At 38.5% G+C, this 11,681-nt stretch overlaps 1 protein-coding gene and 1 pseudogene across 1 annotated transcript in view; one reads left to right on the top strand and one right to left on the bottom strand.

The window, feature by feature from the left end:
• Nucleotides 1-11,681, bottom strand: part of XRN2 (5'-3' exoribonuclease 2) — a 109,087-nt gene that overhangs the window by 91,796 nt on the left and 5,610 nt on the right. The window lies entirely within an intron of this gene.
• Nucleotides 5,899-7,518, top strand: LOC115871334 (annotated as a pseudogene).

Below are 11,681 nucleotides of genomic sequence, written 5' to 3'. Positions count from 1 at the left end.
CGGGCACCATCAGCTTTCTTCACCACATTTGCTTATTCACCCGCTTTTTCTTCAGTGGTTGTGTCGGGAGGGTGAGCATCATAGAATGCCAATTTTAATAGAAGAAAGTATTCTTGCAATTAGGGAGTACTTGAGTGGATCTCTACATTTTCATCACCCTACCCTTAAGAGTTTTCTTATGAAAACAAAATTGTATTTGTGCCTCCATCTTGCGTTATGGTTTCAAGTGTTGCAAAAGCAAGTCCAGACCAGTAAATCTGGACCCTTACTAGTATTTCTTGTCCTATCACAATATCCTCCGGTCCACTCCATCTCTTATTTTAAAAAAGAAAACAAACTACCATCAAATTGATTCTGACTCAGTTTCCTAGACTATAAATCTTTACAGCAGCAGAAATCCTCTTTCTCTCAAGGAGCAGCTAGTGGGTTTGAGCCGTTGCACTTGTGGTTAGGAGTACAACACTCATCCTACAGTGCTATGAGGTCTGCTTCAAGTTCTCAAAAACCAAACTCATGACCATCGAGTTGATGCCAACTCATTATTGGCCCTATAGGGCAGGGTAGAACTGCCCCCTTGAGTTTCTAAGGCTGTGACTGTTTACAAGAGTAGAAAGTGCCATCTTTCTCCCGTGGGCTGCTGATGGTTTTCAAACTGCCAGCATTGCAGATTACAGCCCAACATGTAACCATCAGGGCTCCGTTCATTTCTTCATGGCTTCGCATAATCTATCTCCTTTTAGGATACTTATTTATTCCTCTCTATTAACCCCCACTTGCTGAAATCTTATTTCCCAAGGGCTAGACTCAGATCAAATGTCATTCCCTTTGTAACACCTTGTACATAAACACTCTTTTGTTTCCTTCAAATTTTACCCATTTATAGCACTAGCACTCCCATAGTATAATTTGTCATTGTAACCCAATGATAGTGTAAGATAGTCTTCAAAAGGTAAAGACTGTGCCTTATTCACTATTGAAGCACTCGATTATATTTTTGTAAATGAATCTTTTCCTCATTTAGGATTTAGCAAAAGAATGTGATGGGGTTTTTACTGTTGCTAACAGTAATGTATATATCACTTAAAATATAACAGATCCCTGAACATATACAAAGAACCATTTTTAATAGCAAATAAAAAACAAGATGCTAAGTGAAAGAAATTCATCATAAAAGACCACAAATTACTTAATTGCACCTATATGAAACGGTTTGTCCAGAATAGACAAATTTAAGAGACAATAGGTGAATTAATGGTTCCTTTGGGTGGTGGGTGGAGCAAGATGAGAGAGATGAGAAGTGACTGTTATAAAAGACAAAACAAATGCACTGGCATGGAGTCAACTTGGACTCATGATAATCCAATGTTGTAGAGTAGACCTGTGCTCCATAGTTTTCAAGGCTGTGAACCTTTCAGAAAAATAACCAGGCTTTTCTTCCAAGTTACTTGTGAGTAAGTTCAAACTACCAATCTTTTGGTTAGTAGACAAGTGCTTAACTTTTTGTGCCATCCACAGACTTACAAGTGACTGTTAATTGGCACACTATTCCTTTTGTAGGTGGTAAAAGTTTTCTAAAAATAGACAGTAAAGATGGTTGGAAGTTTTGGCAAAGTAGTTAAGAAAAATTAAATTGTATACTTCAAATGGATGAGACTTAATGATGGATACATTTTATTTCAATAAAACTGTTAGAAACAAAGAAATAAAAGTACAAGTTCAAGATTATTAGGCTGAAAACAAATACCCAACTGGAAGAAAATGGATTAATAAAGGGGCATGTTCACACACCAGCATTCCAGGTCCAAGTGAGAGTATAGTCAATCAGTGAGATGGATAGTTAGTCACACATGAGCCAAAAAACAAGTTACAGAAGAACACATTCAGTATATAATTTCTTTAATATAAGAAATAATATTAGATAATGATCAGGGTTAGAGAAATACCAAAAACAAAGAAAAGCAAGGACACAATGAACACCAATTCAGGATGTTGAGTATCTCTGAGAGGGAGCACAAAGAACGTGATTGAGCTTCAAGTTATACTAATACTTGGAGAAAAACATATCAAAAAGGTTTTAAGGACAAAATTTTTTTAAAAGCTATTACACTGGGATTATATGCTGTGAATCAATTAAAAGGGGCTTGACCAGAAATACTAAGTGGGATAAGTGGTAAGGTAAGCAGGATGATCAATTCTTAGCAAGTGGAGGAAGGATACTATGTAGGTTAATTTGATGGCTATTGAACAAAAATAAATTCTATGAAGGCAAGAAGCTCTGCCTCCTCATCTTACCTCTACACACTAAAGTCTGCATAGCACTTTCTCCTGTACCAAGCAATTACCACATGAGAAGAATACAAAACCCACATTCGCTGTTTTCCAGAAGAGACCAGATAGTAAATATTTCTGACTTATGGCCAAATGACCTCTTTTGAAAAAACTCAACTCTGTTCGTAGAACAAAAATAGCCACAAACAACACATACATGCATGAATATGGCTGTGTTCCAATAAAACTTGACAAAACCAGAAGGCTGAATACAGGCTAACCGAGCACCTCAAAGGCACATTGCAGCTTTTTAACGGGTGTTGAGTGTAACCAAATAAGAATTTCTACTACCTAGGAAAAATTATAATGAAAGGCACAGGATGGGAGGGTCCTAATTTTGAGAAGTTCGCTATGAAGTGCATTTGTTAACACACCATACTACAGTTGAAAAAACGGAAGCATTTGGTTGAAGTAATTTTCCCAAAGCCAGGGAGATATCTAATGGAGAACTGTATGAGCCATGCAGTATTTAATGATCCAAAAGGAGATCAAATAGAATCATGAAAAGTATACAATTCAAAAGAACAGATTAAATGAAATATTTTCCACTTTGAAAAATAGCCTGGTCGTTTAATTATTTTGTAAAGTAATCTACCATGTAATCTAAACATTGTACTCCTACCTATGATAATAGACCATATACACATAAAAACCTGCACATGAATGTTTGCAAAAACTGGAAACCCACATGGTCCATCAATCTGTGAATAGATAAAATAGGGTACAAGTAGTCCCCACATCAAAAATGAGTTCTGTTCCTAAATCCATCCTTTAAGTCAAATTAACATGTAAGTTGAAGCAAGTATAATTTATATCTACCATCATCAATTAGTCAAATATTTACCTTAAAGTCAATGAAACACTTCCAGGAGCACTAAAATGCCTTTAACATAATAATACAATAACGGCATCACAAAGTAGCACCTGCTTATTATTAGGAACCATTGTACTTACCTCAAAATTTTAATGAAATAGGCTTTATGGGAGTCGATTTGTAAATAAGGGTTGAACAAAAACCAGACCTTTATAACTTGTAGGGCTGACTGTACTACAGTCTAGTGGGATTTATCTCGGGATGCAAGAGCAGTACAACTTTAGAAAATGAATTAATATGGGGATTCAAAAAGTTTGTGAAAAAATTCCATTATCTTTCAATTCAATTTTTCCACAAACTTTTTAGAGTCCTTTATATATTAAACCACACTCATATAATACAGAAAAATAATCACATGATCACCTAAATGGACACAGAGAATGCAATGTAACAAAATTCAATACGTTTTCGTGATAAGAACACTCAACAAGCTAGGAATTTTAGGAAAGTTCCCAAATGGAAAAGGATATTTATTAATTAACTGTCAGCATCACACTCAATGGAGAAAGATTGAGTTTCAAGCTTAAGATCAGGAATAAAAGAAGGATGCACCAGAATGATTAAGCAAGAAACAGAACTAAAAGGTATCCAAGTCAGGAAGAAGAAAGTAAAACTACAACTTTCCTCTAGTTCCTAAATGCTTCCTCCCAGCCCCCCACCCCACTATCATGATCCCAAATCTACCTTGCAAGTCTGGCTAGACCAGAGGATATATACACTGGTACAGATAGGAACTGGAAACACAGGGAATCCAGAGTGGATGATCTCTTCAGGACCAGTGGGTGTGAGTGGCGATACTGGGAACATAGAGGGTGGGTGGGTTGGAAAAGGGGAACCGATTACAAGGATCTACATGTGACCTCCCTGGGACATGGGCAACAGAAAAGTGGGTGAAGGGAGACGTCGGACAGGGCAAGATATAACAAAATAATAATTTATAAATTATCAAAGGTTCATGAGGGAGGGGGGATGGGGGAGAAAAAAATGAGGACCTGATGCTGGGGGCTTAGGTGGAGAGCAAATGTTTTGAGAATGATGAGGGCAATAAATGTACAAATGTGCTTTACACAATTGATGTTATGTATGGACTGTGGTAAGAGTTGTATGAGCCCTTAATAAAAGGATTTAAAAAAGAAAAAGAAAGTAAAACTATCCCTTTTCATAGATAACATGATCCTATACATTGAAGACTAATGAATTCACAAGAAAGCTACTAAAACTAATAAATGAACTCAGCAAAATGACAGGATATAAGCTCAATACAAAAATCAAGTTTTTATACATCCTCAATACACAATCTGATGAGGAAATCAGGGAAACAATTCCATTTACAAGAGCATCTACAATAATGAAATACCTAGGAATAAAGAGTCCCCCCAATAGCCAAAACAGTTCTTAAGAAGCATAAGAACATAGGAGGACTCACAGTTCCCAATCTCAAAACATATTACAAAGCCTCAATTATCAAAACAGTCTGATACTGGCCTAGTAAACAGGTACACAGACCAATGGAATAGCATTGAGAGAAAATCCTCTTAATAAATGGTCCTGCTGCTGCTGTTGTTAGGTGCTATCCAGTACATTCTGACCAATGGCGATCCTAAGAAAAACAAACCCAAAACATTGCCAGCTCCTGCACCATCCTCAAAATTGTTCCTATGCTTGAGCCCATTGTTGAAGTCATTGTATCAATCCATCTCATTGAGGACCTTCCTCTTTTTCACTGCCTCTCTACTAAACATGATGTCCTTATCCAGGGACAGGTCTCTCCTGATAACCTGTCTAAAGTATGAGATGAAGTCTCACCATCCTTGTCTCTATGGAGCATTCAATTCTTCAGCTTTCCTTATTCAAGGTCCTACTTTCACATGCATATGAGGCAAGTGAAAATACCATGGCTTGGGTCAGATGCACGTTAGTCCTCCAAGTAACACCCTTACTTTTCAGTACTCTAAAGAGGTCTTGTGCAGCAAATTTACCTAGTGCAACAGTGTTTTTATCTCTGGACTGCTGCCTCCATGAGTATTGTAGATCCACGCAAGACGGCAATCTTATCTCCATTTATCTTGTTACCCTATTGGTCCAGTTATGAGGATTTTAGTCTTCTTCACATTGAGTTGTAATCCACACGAAGGCTGCAATTCTTGATCTTCATCGGAAGTGCTTCAAGTGCCCCTCACTTTGCACAAAAAAAGGTTGTGTAATCTGCATATCACAGGTTGTTACTGAGCCTTCCTCCAATCTTGAGGTCCTAATCTTCTTCATAAAATCCAGCTTCTCTGATTATTTGCTTAGCATACAGACTGGATAAATATGGTGAGAGGATACAATCCTGATAAACACACCTTTCCAAATTTTATACCATACCCTTGCCTTGTTCTGCTGGTACAACTGCCTCTTGATACATGTACAAGTTCTGAATGAGCACAATGGAAGAGTTCTGGAATTCCCATTCTTCTCCAGGCTATCCATAGTATGCTATGATCCACACTGTCGAATTTCTTAGCATAGTCGGTAAAACACAAGTAAACATCTTTCTGGTTTTGTTTGCTTTCAGCCAAGATCCATCTGAAACCAGCAATGATATTCCCTGTTCCACATCCTCCTCAGAGGCCTTAACCTCTGGCAGGTACCTGTCAATGTACAGCTGCAAACATTGGATGATCTTCATCAAAACTTTACTTGCATGTCCAATAATGGGAGTATTTGATGGGTAACCATTCTTTGAAATGGGTACAAATAGAAATCTCTTCCAGTCAGTTGGCCAGGAAGCTGTCTTCCAAATTTCCTGAGATGGATGAGTAAGTGCTTCCAGTGCTTCCTCAGCTTGCTGAAAACTTCAATTGGTATCCAATCCATTCCTGGACCCTGGCTAATACTTTCAGTGTAGCTTTAACTTCTTGCTCAAGTACCATTGGTTCTTGCTCACATGCTACCTCCTGAAATGGTGGAATGCTAACAACTTCTTTTTGGTACAGTGACTGTGTATTCTTTCCATCACCTTTTGATGCTTCTTGCATCATTCAATATTTTTCCCATAGAATTTTCCAATATTCCAACTCAGAGCTTGAATTTTTTTATTAAGATCTTTCAGTTTAAGATCTGCCAAGCATGTTCTTCCTTTTTGGTTTTCAACTCCAGGTCTTAATACTTAAGGTCTGTGCACATTTCATTATAACATTTTCCTCTGAACTTCTGATACCACCAGAAGCTGTAGAAGATGGTTTCTTCTTTGCCAAACTGACCCACTACAGTGGCTGGCTTACCAGTTTTGTACCCAGAAGACAAAGCTGGAAAACCAAGATGACAGAACTACTCACTGTACCTCATGACTGGAAAGCAGCAGCCTTTTCCAAAGACAGCTTCAGAGGACTCTTGGAGGATAGCAGTTTTCCAACTGTTCCCCAAATATAGAGAAGCTTACCTGAAAAAATGATTGTCTTAGGTGCAGAAAGCCTTGAATGAACATCATGCTAATGCAACCTTGGACCTGGCTGAGGGCAGCAGGACTGTACAAAAAAGATTCTTGATCCATATATCATTAAAGCCAGACACCGAATAAAACTTTTAGCAAGAAGTGTTTCATTTGAGCAGTATTAAGAAGTCTTCGGGATGCTGTTGCATGTGACATCATTAAGATTGGTTGCTTAGTACAGAATAATGATTTGTAAAAAGAAGAGAGCAGCTTATTGGCACCAAGGGCTCTACATTGAAGGAATTGGAACTGCCAACAAACTGTTACATTGTAAGTCAAGGAAACCGTTTCAACGGTTTAACAGAGGTTCTGAAAGTAGTCCTAGATACTAGGAGTATTCCCCCAATATACAACATTAAAACTTACCGGTAAATGACTAAACAAGAGTTGACAGCAGATTCTGAATTAAGATCAGAGAATTGGGAAAGACTTCTGCCACAGTTCAAACATAAAAATGTGAATAAGCACAAGGAACCAAAGAAAATCTGTTATGAAAGAGTATACATTCCCACCACTATAGCCAGAAAAATCCGATTGATAAAGAATTGGTCAGTGGTGAATACTTTTTGAACAAAACAGAAAATGGAAGCAATAAAGGTTAAGCAAGCAGAAAAGAGTAAAGAAGCAAAGCTTCTATCCCAGCTAGACACAAACCAACTTTGAGACCTTAAGGAAGCTTCTACGGAAGCTAGGAATTGATGGAGCTGCTACCGAGGAAAAGGTTAAGAAAGCAAAGAATAAGAACCTGAGAGCCCCAACAGCTGAGGAACTTAACTTACGAGGGAAGCAAATGAAAAGAAAAAGAAAAAAAATACCATCTAAAACAAAGCCCTTGGATTAGAATGGACTAAGCTATCTCATTTTATAAAGGATTTTGAGGTATACTATGCATTAGTTGCCTTATCTGTGAGAAGAAATTCTCTGCTCATTTTCTTTGCCTGAACTTTTGTTTCCTCAAGAGTTCTATATAAATTATTCATGTCATTTTTGCAAAATTTTGAACTAGAAACCAGAATATATGTCATAGTATGTTGGATATAGAATAATTTTAGAAGCTATTCAGTTGTTTTATATACAATTTTTTCAATGAATGGTTGTATAGATATTGTAATTATCAATAAAATGACTGGGACCACTGGTTAGAAGTGATTTTTTTTTTTTTAACTTTGTCTTCTGGAGCTGCCCTTTGAAATTTTCTGTTCAGCTGACTCCACCATTTCTTCCATTTGCCTTAGCTATTCTAGGATTCAGAGCAAATTTCAGAGTCTAATATTCACACTGATCTTTTCTTTCTTGTCTTTTGCTTTCTTCATGAGTAGTATATATTCTTGATTTCCTCCCACACCATAAATGGTGCTAGAAAAGAATTTCTACAAACAAAAGGATGAAGCGGGACCTGTACCTTGTCCTACATACAAAAGTATGTATCAAAAAAAAAATAGGAGTCATACTTTGTACCTTAGTTTTTGACAACGAATTCTTAGATATGACACTGAAAGCAACAAAGCGCAAAATAGATTAACTTCAATGTTAAAAACCTTTATCAAAGATCTTTTTTTTAATTAAATATTTTTTGGGAGGCTCTTACATCTTCTATCACAATCCATACATTCATCCAGTGTCAAGTACATTTGCTGCCATCATCATTTTCAAACCATTTTCTTCCCACTTGAGCCCCTGGTATCAGCTCCCCAGCTCCCTCCCACCCCCGCTCACCCTCCCTCACAAACCCTTGATAAATTATAGATTATTATTTTCATATCTTACATCATCCTCCCTCGCCCCTCACCCAATTTTCCATTGTTCATCCCCAAGAGGGGGTTATAGGTTGATCCCTGTGATCAATTTCCCATTTCTCCCCCCACCCTCCCCTAATCCTCCTGCTTTCTCTACTCCCATTGTTGGCTCTGGGGAGTGTATCTATCCTGGATTCCCTGTGTTTCAGGCTCTTATCTGTAGCAGTGTGCATGTTCTGGTCTAATCTGATTTGTAAGGTAGAATTGAGGTCATGATAGTGGGGAAAAGGAAAGCACCAAAAGAACCAGAGGAAAGCTGTGTGTTTCATCGGTGTTATGCCGTACCGACTGGCTTATTTCTTCCATGAGTCCTCTGTAGGGGGATGTCCAATTATCTACAGGTGGGCATTACACATTCACCTTGGGTATGCTTTTGCTCTGGGTCTTGATTAAGGTGACCAGATTTTAACTTTGGTAAAGTGGGACACTATTGATAAAACTCATATCCTGGCGAAATAGCCACATGGCAGCCGAAAACCGTAGACCCTAGCTGGTCGTACATTCTTTCCAAAAATCAGGACTTTTTTAAAACACCGTGGGACGCGGGAAAATTTGTTCAAAAGCGGGACGTCTGGTCCCTAAACCCATCGACACCTCATGACCACAGGCTGGTGTGCTTCTTCCATGTAGGTGTTGTTGCTTTCTCAGCTAGATGGCCGCTTGTTTATCTTCAAGCCTTTAACACCCCAGATAGCCAGGCACCATCAGCTTTCTTCACATTCACTAATGTACCCATTTTGTCTTCAGTGATCGTGTTGGGTAGGTTAGCATCACAGAATGCCAGATTGTTAGAACAAAGTGTTCTTGTGTTGAGGGAGTACTTGAGTTAAGCCCCAATGTCCATCTGCAATCCTAATTCTTAACATATAGATAAAAATACCTAGTTCTATTCCCCTCGGTTTATACACACACACACACACACACACACATTTACATATGTACATGCCTGCATTTAGACGGCTATAAATGTCCTTTGCCTCCTGGTTCGGCCTTCATTCAGGTTTAGTAATTCCTTGCTGCTACGTTGCCCTTGATTAAGACACACTAGGCATCCTACACCCTTCTCTCCATTGATTTAAGTTTACTTGTTTTTCCCTTGTCCCTGGGTTGGTTTCCCCACCCCTTCCTTTCTCCCACCTCCCCTTCTCCCGTGCCCCGCCCCCCAAACCATTGGGCCCGTCCTTTTCTCTCCGAATTATTTATCCTGTCTATCTTATCTAGATAGACATGAAGACACATTAATAAGTGCAAAACTTAGCAAAGTCAAATAAAACAACAAAGGAAGTCAAGACCAACAAAGCAACAAAAAGAAAGCCACTGACAAAAATGGAAAGGCCTATAAATACTTCAAAGTCTGTTTGTTGGCCTTTAGGAGTATTTTCCAGTCGACTCTAATGGGATGCCACACTGTCTCCAAAGTCTAATTGGGGATTTCATCACTTTGCTTCCTTTGCTGCTCCATTGCATGCCCTTAGTGTTTTACAAAAACGTATTTCCACATTTTTCTCCTGCTGAACAAAAGGAAACAAAACCACCAGCCCACTCCAAAGGAAAAAGATGAGGCTTTCTATTCCCGTTAAGTGTTAGGAACACCAAGGGCAATCCTATTCTGTCAAAGTCGACACAATGGCAATGAGTTTGGGTTTTGTGATGGTTTTGGTTTTAGAACACCTAACAGGTTTGAACTCCCAAGTTATGGTTAGCAGCTGAGCACTTAACCACTAGGGCCTCTAGGATCCATTCAATACCATTAGAGTAGTACAAATAAAAACCATAAGAAGATAACACTTCCATGAACTCAGTTGACATACTATATATGTCACGGTGACCCCAGCCATTACAGAACAAAACAGAGCTCCATAAGGTTTTCCGGCTATAATCTTTACAGAACAAATTGCCAAGCTTCCCCACCCCACCCCCTGTGGCACTGATGGTTAGGTTCCAATCACCAGCCTTTCCGTTGGCTATCTAGCCCTAACTATCACCTAAGATCTATTAGAATTTCATGGCAATGAGTCTGATCACTTGGGGTTTGGCAAGAACGTGAAGAAACATGAACCTTTATCCATTGCTAATAGGGTTATAAAATGACTCACCCACAATGGCAAACAGTCTGGCAGTGCAGCAGAAACACAGAGAGGCATTTGTACACCAATGGCATTGCAGCACTACTCACAATGAAAAGGTGGAAACCACCAAAATGCTCATCATTAGATATGCAAAATGTGCTACCTGCATACAATGAAATATTACTCAGCCATAAAAAGAAATAAAACTGTGACACATGCAACAAAATCTATAGACATTATAAACATGCTAAATTAAGTAACAAAAAGGCAATTTTTACAGCCCCATAAAAAATATCTAGAGTAAAAACGTATATACAGACCAAAGTTTTTTAGTGGTTTGCACAGGCAGGAGAACTAGGAAAGGGCAGGGAAACTCATTACTTAAGATACAGTAAGCTGTTAAAGGTAACACAACTTAGAAATGGATAGTGGTGATGGTTGGAAAATATGATGAACATAATTAATGATGGAATTATACGTGTAAAATGTTTTTGTTCCATATACATTTACCATAATAAACACAGTAGCCTGTATAGCCAACGAACGCAAATTTAATTATGGATATCAACAGCTCAGAAATGTGGGATAGAGGAGAAGAACAGTTGTTTTTGTGTTAGGTGCCATTTAGTCAGTTCCAACTGAAAGCAACCCTGATGAAAAGCAGAACCAAAGACTCTGGCCCTGCTCCACCCTCACAAGGTTTGAGTCCACTGCTGCAATCACTGACCCGTCTTACTGAGGGCCTTCCTCTTTTCCACTGACCCTCTACATGATATATGAAAAGCATCATATTCTTTTCCAAAGACTGCTCCCTCCTGATAACATGTCCAAAATACTTGAGGTGAATGCTCCCATTAAGGAACACTCTGGCTGTAGGCTATCAGAGATAAATTTGTTGGTTTCTCTGGAGTCCATGTTATATTTAACATTCATTGCTAACACCATAATTCAAAGCCATTAATTCAATTTCAATCTTATTAGTTGTTCAGGTTTCAAATGCATCTGAGGCAATTGAAAATATCATGACTTGCATCCAATAGCCACTTAGTCCTCAAGGTGACATACGCTTTTGAACAAGAGTTTGTCCAAGATCCTCTTACAGAAGGGTCGCGGAAGGAGACCAGCCACTCAGGGTGCAG

Source organism: Echinops telfairi, unplaced genomic scaffold, assembly GCF_000313985.2.
Source record: "Echinops telfairi isolate 266 unplaced genomic scaffold, ASM31398v2 ScPeMD7_5592;HRSCAF=6446, whole genome shotgun sequence".
Classification (NCBI taxonomy): Eukaryota; Metazoa; Chordata; class Mammalia; order Afrosoricida; family Tenrecidae; genus Echinops; species Echinops telfairi.
The sequence above is the reverse complement of the archived record's forward strand: the minus strand, read 5'-3'. Positions and strand labels throughout refer to the sequence as shown.